Below are 9,536 nucleotides of genomic sequence, written 5' to 3' on the forward strand. Positions count from 1 at the left end.
CACTACAAGAAATATGCTAACTTGCAACCTTCAATATTGGTCAACGAATAGACGTTGATTTCCATTTGTCACCCTTTTACGACCAAAACCAGACGGTCAAAAGGTGAGCGTCTCTAATGAACTATAATGACCTTTCTTCTGGATTGGTGGTACACATTTACGACCAAACAAAAGGTCGTAAATCAGAATCAGTCCGGTCCATTCCGGTCGTCTACATGGGCCAAGCCCAATAATTCAGCCCATTAAATGTTTTTCTCTTTATTTTTCTTAGTTGCATGGGTCGGGCCCAATAATTTGGCCTTTTATTTTCTGGGACGGAGCCTTTTACTGAGCAATTTTTCTATACTCTACTCTTGTTTTGGGCCACAGCCTATTTAGTCCAGTTCTTGTTTGGGCATTGGCCTTTTAATTAAAGAGATGCAACCTTTTAACTATATATTTTTTACACTCAACTCTTTTTTTTGGCCCAAGCCTTTTTAGTCTAATTCTTGTTTGGGCCTCGGCCTTTTTGCGGCCTACTAAGTTTAGAGCCCAAACAAAATGGTTCAAACAAAACTCAAATAATTCACAACTTCACAAAATGCATAACTTCACAGGTGCACAACTTCACAATATGTCGTACTTCACACGTTCAGAAACTGCATAACTTCACAATTTACAATCTTTACACGACACCGCAACCGAGATATGTCTACTACTGCCTACTATTAGAATACATATGCTAGTCTTTGTTGATAGGCTCTCCAGCAGCAATAGCTCATCACCACCAGCTCTCCAGCAGCAACGGCTCACCATCAGAAGTGGCAGATAACTAGCAGTGGCAGCTTACCACCACCAGCAGCAAGCAACAAACCAGCACCAACAGCACATCACCAGCAGCATACCTACAAGAGCAACAACAGAACAACCGCAATGGCAGATAAGCAGGTGCAGATGGTTCTAAAGAACAATTTGACAACAATTTGAAAGCAACATTTAATCTCATTTATGCAGTGTGGAAAAAAAAGCTTCACAATTTAATCCCGTTCTTCTAGTTTTGCATGATAGAACCCCACTGGACATATCCAAATCCAAGTATGTCAATAAAGGACACTGATTATAAATAAAGACTACTCCATGAGTACAATAAGATGAAACTTTAAATAGTGTGAAGTTTGCAGGTGTGAAAATAAACAGGTGATATTGATACTTTATATCACAGATAAGAGTAAACCTATGAAACACTCATCTCTTACTCTCGTAGAGTTTCGCTTGCTACTACTACAAGCACTACTCCAAACAAGCACTAGTCACGTTTTTTACCCCAATAAGCAAAATTCCAGATGTGAAACTTGCTAGAGTACTCCACTTTTCATAGCTGCACAAATTCTTTACATGAAGAGAAGAGGTGAAGACAAGAGAATTACTCCAAATTCTTCAAATGAAATTTTTTGCTACTCCTAATTATCTGAAGAAGATTTAGTTAATACCTCTAAAACTACTCCTAATTAACTGAAGAAGTTTTAGTTAATTACCTCTAAAACCACTCCTAATTAATAATATTCCAACAACAATAAATACCAAGAATAGGGATTCTAATGCAACATTACTCCAACATTAAAATGTTACTCCAAAATTACTCCAACAGCACTCCACCAATAGTTAACTGAAAGTGCTCGAACGAACAAGGAGCAAGATGTTTAACATGAACAGTTAACTATAACTACCAGTACATGAGCATCTGCAGGCCATGCTGTTTGAGTAACTGAAACTAGCAGTACCAACAGTACACAAACTTGGTGAGCAGATCCTGGGATTGTCCATTTCACTGTTGGTATCCAAACATGTTTTATCTTAAGAGCTGACATCTCGTTAACAGAGAAAAAAATTTACATTGTTGGTATCCAACCAACCAAGCAACTCAGAAGATAACTGAATCTATACAGAGAAGCTAAGTGAATTAGAAAACAACAGTGATTGTGGCAGTACTTACCGTGGTCAGGGCAGGAAGCAGATTAGGCGCCTCTAGGATCGTGACATATGGCTCTAGGTATGTTGTCGCCTTGTGAACGCCACCGCCCGCCGATGTGCTGGAGCTGGTGCCTCTGGTATTCATGCTGCTAGACGAGCGCGAGGACCTCCCAACGTGCCCCACGATGCCATAGGAGGTGGATTGCACCTTCCAATCGCTGATGCAAAGAACAAGAAACTAGTGAGCGAACCATGCAAAATCAAGGTAGCAAAGCAAATACTCTGCGATGCCAAGGACCAGAACCTGCAAAATGGCATGGGTAAGAAGTGGTGTTACCTTGAGGGCGTCCTTGTCCGTGCACGTGGTGGCCCGGCGCCTTCTTCATGGTCTCCACTTCGGCTTCCTCGGAGCCGAAGCAGTTCCCCATGGAAGCTCAAGCTCAACCATGAGGGCGACGATGATGTGGCATGAAGGGGAAGGCCACCGTGAGGGAGGAAGACGTCGCTCCAGATCTGCCGCTCTACAGCTTCGACACCGCTTCAGATACGCTGCTCCAGCACTGCTCCATGCCTCCATTTTCCAGATCCAGCGCTAGCACATCCACATCCACCCCTTCATCACCGGCGCAAAAGATTTGATTTTTTTACCTAGGGGTGGAGTGGAGGTGGGCTGGTGGAGATAAAGTGGCCGTGGAAGAGGAGAGGACGAGCGAGCATTTGCGCGACGGCCTTGCGGTGGAACTGCTGTGGATCTGGTCGACGACAGTGTTCGGACGGCAGGGGATGGAGGGGGTCGAGGCCGGGGGCGAGCTGCGGTGGATGGCGGCAAGGGGAGGGGAGGGGGATGGGAGGGATCTGGATCGGGGAGCACTATGGTTCGCTAGACGGGGGAGAGAGAGGAGTTGTGTACGGGGGGAGAGATCTCGTGGTGGGTGTTTTTTAGGGGTAGCTCGCAGTGGTTAGGATGTCTGGGCCGTTGCATCTGGAAGTATCCGACGATCTCTAATGCTTGATCGGCGTGACATGCTCATAGACAAATGAGAACGAAGTATACACTTCGATGACATTATGACTATCTCAATTGGTCGTAATCGACTAACAATAGGCGGCTTCTATCAGTCAGCCAGATGATTTTGTTCAAAAATCATCTCCCTAGCTAGTCGCCCAATATGCGCATTGGTGGTCATTCGATCACATCAATATGTCACCACAACATCGAGCGTGAAAAACCTTAAACGCAGCACCTTGCCATCCCCACGAAGCGCCATTGCAGATCTCAAGGTGCGCTAAGAGCTCCAATGCTGCACCACGGCGCGTGGCGAAGCTCCATTGCACCGTCATGGAGCTCTAACGTAGCACCACGAAATAAAAAACTTGGAATACGGTAATTATTCTGGAAAGGTGTTATGTGTGAAGATCATGGCTATCATGTGTGAAGATCCATGGCATAATTTGTTAAAATGATCTAATATTGTGCACAAGGGTGTATCCTGGAATGAAAAACAATGTTGCCTAAGGAAGTTTTCATTTTCCTTGGATGAAAAATTCATTTTCCACTTTTCGAGTGCCCAAAATGAGTTTTTTTGTTAAGGACCTACAACATATTTGTTGCAAAATTTTCCCCCATCATTTTTAGAAAATACTAGGACATATTTAATGTACAATTGACTAAATGTTTCAATGTCAAAAGCTTTTATCCACCACTCGTGAAAAAGACAAATTTCTGCCGATTCAGGTGGAAGCGGGTCAAATTTGAACTGTAGCTGCATTATACTTTGCTCTTTATTTTACCCAAAAATCATTTTTAGGTGCATAGGTATCCATTTAATCGTAGATACACTGTGTGGTGGCAAGACATCGAGGTTTGGATTGTGTCTCAGGGCCCCAACTCTAGAGCGTGTAAACGAGCATGCAAACAGCGTGGTCACCGCGTGAATGTGGCATTGTCGCGCGTTCTGGGCAGCCTAGGCATGTGTTGTGGGTTTATCACTCCCCCGTTAGGTGTTAGTAAGAATAATACAAGAGAATAAACTCACGAGGATACTGAAATAAGCCGAAACATGAATTAGCAGCCAAGTGTTTGATTAGCGGTGGGGGAAATTCACATGGCCAATGGGCCTGATTTTTGGGTGAGGATGATCATCTACTAAGGAGACCGTCTTCGCTAATTTTTAGGTCAAATGAAGGATCCTAGGTGGCACTTTCTTTGCAAAGTACCACACAGGGCATAAATATGGATGTTGAAGCCGGACTCAAATGAATGAATGGATTGATCTACAATTTGGTAGAGGATGGTGATTTGGGCATAGGAAAGTACTGTAAAAATTTATACCATTTGGACATGCCAAAGTGGAACTTCCTTCACAATGCTCTTCTACGGACAAACACTTGTAGAAATTATTGAGAGCAATTGGATAAATGAAACGAGCTCACATTTGGTGTAGATAAGTTATACACGTAGGAACATGCCGTGGTAAATTTTCAGCAGTATTTAAGAACTCTAAAATATATTTGCTTAACAAACTAAAAATATGACCATAAAAAATATTTGATAATGAGCTCACATGGATTACTTGATAGAGCTCAAATTTTTTAAAGAGTGACCATTTGGGCATATAGAATATTTGGAAAAATCTCTGATCATTTGGATATTTTCACAAAGCTTCTCTCTGGGTAGAAAATTTGGGAATTTGTTGAGGAAGATTTAATAGGCAAATAGAGCTGAATATTGGCATGTGGCAATTATTTGGATATGGAAGATAGCCAAAAAAGGTTTGTGGGCAATAGGACGTGTCTAGATAGCACTTGCTTTGCAATGTGCCAATCTGGACAGAAAATAGACATTGAAGCTGTTCTCACATAAATGATTGGATGGAGCTGAAATTTGGAGGAGTATGATAGTTTGGTCATATGAAGACACTGTAAACATTTCATACCATTTGAATAAACAAAACTGGTACTTCCTTCACAATGCTCTCCACTGAATAGAACATTGGGGAAAATATTGAGGGAAATTGGCTAAATTAAATGAGCTAAAATTTGGTGGAGGGAGGTTATATAGTCAGGGTAATGTTTTGGTGAATTTTCATCATTTATAAAGCAATATAAAATGTAGTCGCTTCACAAACTAAAAATATTACCAGAAACAAAGATTCAATCCTGAGCTCACATGGATTGTTAGATGGGGCTCAAATTTTGTGGAGAGCTCTTATTTGGACATATATAAGATGTGGCAAAAATTCAACTCATTAGGTTACTCTTGGATAGTACTTCCTTCACAAAGCTTCTAGCTGAACATAAATTTCAAAATTTGCTGAAAAGATTTACTTGGCAAATGGAGACGATTTTTTTCATGAGGCAATGATATGGATAGGAAAGAGTTCCCAAAAATTTTGTGGGAAATTATGAAAATATAAATAGCACTTCCTTCACAAAGTGCTATTCTGAATAGAATAGGAAAATGAATATTGCTGAATTATTTTCAAACATGGGAAGGAAGGGTTTTGACATATTTGAGGAGTATATGATCCAAAGTATTTATGAGAATTTTTGGAGAATTTTGGGAATGACACATAGGCAAAACTAATGATGTGGCACCTAGTCATAGCTATGACCACTATATTGGTCGTAATTAGTTAGAAATTAGGCAGCGGACGAGTGCTATAGGCTTTATGACCATTTCCCATAAGAAAATGACGAACTTTTTTGACCAAATTGATTGTTATGGTTTGGGGTTGGAGCCTCCTGAACAGCTTAGGACCAATTGATCTCAAATGGTCGTTGATTTACGACCAATTCTGCAAGCGTCACTGACAGAAGGTCGTTAGTTGACATATTTCTTGTAGTGGTTATTGACATGAACAAATACAAGTCAATTTGGGGCCTATTGTTGAGGATATTATTCAGCCATCAGACCCGGCCCAAGAGGCCGGGTCATGATGATGGCGCCTCAACGTTCATGTTCAAGATGGGCCCTGACTTAAGAAGCAGACGGCACAAGGCGGAGCCAATGAGAGCTAGGTGTAGCCCAAGACACGAAGATGGCGACTCATGGCCCACACGGGAGAAGGGTAGCGAGGAGTTTCCTTGCTTAAGAAGCAAGGAGAGTTAGAGACATACTAGGTCACGAATCATAACGTGACCCAGGCTCTTGTAACCCTAGGGCCTCGACATGTATATAAAGGCGAGTCTCTAAGGCTCGTTGACTTAAGTTACCATCGATCGAGAGCTAGGTCACGCGAGTCCGCACCCTTGTAATCGATTTCCACATCAATATACACATAGCAGGACATAGGATTTTACCTCGATCAGAGGGGCCGAACCTGGGTAAAATTGTCTCCCGTTCCCGATCAACCCCTTTGATTCCCCACATAGTTGCGATGGCCTCACCATCAAGTCCTTTCATGAGGATATCTGCCGTGATAGAACCACGCCAATGCCTGATCTGACATTGTGCGGGTTGAGTGAGCCGAGCTGGCTCGACGATGTCAGTGCAAATGTCCGGCTCACGGATGGATGCGCCTATTTTGCCGATTAAGACGTGAATCTTGTCGAAGGGGACACGGTAACCAGATTTGATCGAATCAGCCTCGGGTCTCGAGCTCGAATTATTGATGTACATTCTCTGAGGCGGCTCTTGGTCATCAAACCAACTGCGTAACTCCCAAACCCTGGAAGGGCTCCCTTTGAGAATTCAACTCCACGGTGCGCAGGCCCCATGGTGGGCGCCAATTATCGTGTTTTTGTCACGACAAATGTCCTCGTGGAAGGACTTAGTGATGAGGCCATCGCAACTCTGTTGTGACTCAAAGGGGTTAACCGGGAACAGGAGGCGAGCTTACCCATGTTCGGCTCGTCCGATGGAGGTAAAAGCCTACGTCATGCTTTGTGTTTATTAATGAGGAAATAGATTACAAGGCTGAGGATTCGCGTGAGGGCGAAGGCCTTTGTCGTCGGCTAGCAGATGGCACAATGCCTGCATTGCCACTATTTTGTTTGTTTTTAGTTATTTCCCTGCATTTTCAGAATACATATATGATATATATAATTCCAAACATCATACATAGTTTCAAACATCATATAAGAAGCAAAGGCCATGTATCCAACATCATCGTGCAGATATTGAGCAAGACAACAAATAGGCTAGAAGCTTCACATTGTGCAAGACAACAAATACCATGAAAATAGTTTCACATTGTTCATCCATATATAAACATAGTTTCAAACATCACATTGTTCATCCATACAAATCAAAACAAAGAGAAAATAGTAGCAGCCCATCAATGCCAGCTTCCATGAAGTGAATCAAATCTGCAAAATGAGAATAAGATAGTTAGAAGAAGAAGAAGAAGACTAGAAGAATAAGAAGAAAGATAAGGAAAACAATAAGAAGAAAGAAAAAAGAAGCTCATTCTTCTTCTTATATTCTTTTTTTTTCTTTCCTCTTCTATTCTTTCTTTTTCTTTTTATGCCATTTTTGAGCATATTACGTCGTTTCGAAGGAAAATAAGCTTAAGTATATGACATTTATGAGCTAACCAAGGTTATTATACCATTTTTAACCTATATAAGCCAATAATTCCATTTTATAGGAAAACAAGGTAAGTATATGACATCTATAAGCTAACCAATGTTATTATGCCATTTCCGACCTAACTAAGCTAATTATGTCATTTTGGAGGACGATAAGCTAAGTATATGCTATTTATGAGCTAACGAAGGTTTTTATGCCATTTCTGACCTAATTAAGCTAATTATGTCATTTTGGAGGAAGATAAGCTAAGTATATGACATTTATGAGCTAACCAAGGTTCTTATGCCATTTCTGACCTAACTAAGCCAATTATGTCGTAAATGAACTACATATGATAATTATGTCATTTTCGAGGATAATTAGCTAAGAAGAAGAAGAAGAAGAAGAATAAGAAGAAGAAGAATAAGAAGAAGAAGAAGAAGAAGAAGAAGAAGATGAAGAAGAAGAAGAAGAAGAAGAAGAAGAAGAAGGAGAATAAGAAGACCAAGGAGAAGAACAAGGATAAGAAGAAGAAGAAGAAGAAGGAGAAGAAGGAGAAGGAGAAGAAGAAGAAGAAGAAGTAGAAGAAGAAGAAGAAGAAGAAGAAGAAGAAGTAGAAGGAGAAGAAGAAGAAGAAGAAGAAGAAGAAGAAGAAGAAGAAGAAGAAGGAGAAGGAGAAGAACAAAAACAAGAAGAAGAATAAGAAGAAGAAGAAGAAGAAGAAGAAGAAGAAGAAGAAGAAGAAGAAGAAGAAGAAGAAGAAGTACAAGAAGAAGAAGGAAAATAAGAAAAAGGAGAAGGAGGAGGAGGAGGAGGAGAAGGAGGAGGAGGAGGAGGAGAAGAAGAATAAGAAGAAGAACAAGAAAAGAAGAAGAACAAGATGAAGAAGAAGAAGAAGAACATGATGATGATGATGAAGAAGAAGAAGATGATGATGATGATGAACAAGATAAAGAACAAGAAGAAGACTAGAAGAAGAAGACTAGTAGAAGAAGAAGAAGAGGATGATGATGATGAAGAAGATGAAGAACTAGAAGGAGAATCAGAATAAGACTTTAAGAAGAACAAGAAGACTAGAAGAAGAAGAAGAAGAAGAATACGAAAATAATAAGAAGAACGAAAGAAGAAGCTCATTCTTTTTATATTCTTTCTTTTTCTACTCTTTCCTCTTCTATTATTTCTTTTTGTTTTATGGCATTTTCGAGCTTATTATGTCGTTTTGCGGAAAATATGCTAAGTAGATGACATTTATGAGCTAACCAAGGTTATTATGCCATTTTTTACCTAACTAAGGTAATTATGTCATAAATGAACTAAATAAGCTAATTACGTCATTTTGGAGGATAATTAGCACAGAAGGTATTTCTTGGGGGAAATAAAATGAGTGTGTGGCATAATAGGGCTAACAACCATGTACGAAGCTAAGTATGCATTTGTTAAGGAGAACACTAGAGAAAACTTACCGTCATGGTCATCACAGATGTGAATCATCGGGGTTGCTTGTGGCGGTTTCACTTAGAGAAGGTTGCCGTGGAGAAGGGTTGTGTGATGCGGCTCGGGGGTTATTCTGCACCAAAGATCAGTTGTAATGTCTCGTTAGCATGATCACACTCAAATGCTAATACTAATAACTAATGACCACTCAAATGAAACTCATTGTTCCAACCGCGGAAATGCCTGGCATCGACGGAGGGGTATGACCATTCTTCTCACACATAGACTGCACATTTTGTTTTGTAGAGCCACTCATATTAGTTAGTAATGAAACAGACATTACATTCATGATTTGGCTAATATGAAAAAGAAACTTACCATAAGGAGCTCGTACATGGCCCGGTTAGCCGCCTAATTCCGTGCCCTCCACTCCTTTAACAACCGAGCCATCTTCTCCTCCGCGGCCCGAGCCGTCTCCGCCGCCACCCGATCCCTCTCTTGTAGAATCTCCTCAAGAACAGCTTGGGTTCTCTCTCTCTCTCTCTCTCTGAAGAGCAGCCTGCAACACGACTCCTCTTTACCATTATAATCATCGATGGTCACAGACACAATGTAATGGAGGAAAGTTCTCTAAGCCCGT

General features: G+C 41.0%; 1 long non-coding RNA gene across 1 annotated transcript; it reads right to left on the reverse strand.

Annotated features, from left to right (window-relative positions):
• Positions 1 to 561: 561 nt before the first annotated feature.
• Positions 562 to 2,741, reverse strand: LOC123430140. The gene is made up of 3 exons (XR_006622870.1): positions 2,288 to 2,741; positions 1,973 to 2,168; positions 562 to 884 (listed from the first exon to the last, which is right to left on the reverse strand). It is a non-coding gene; the product is annotated as an uncharacterized LOC123430140 (long non-coding RNA).
• Positions 2,742 to 9,536: the final 6,795 nt, after the last annotated feature.

This window comes from Hordeum vulgare, chromosome 2H, assembly GCF_904849725.1.
Source record: "Hordeum vulgare subsp. vulgare chromosome 2H, MorexV3_pseudomolecules_assembly, whole genome shotgun sequence".
Classification (NCBI taxonomy): Eukaryota; Viridiplantae; Streptophyta; class Magnoliopsida; order Poales; family Poaceae; genus Hordeum; species Hordeum vulgare.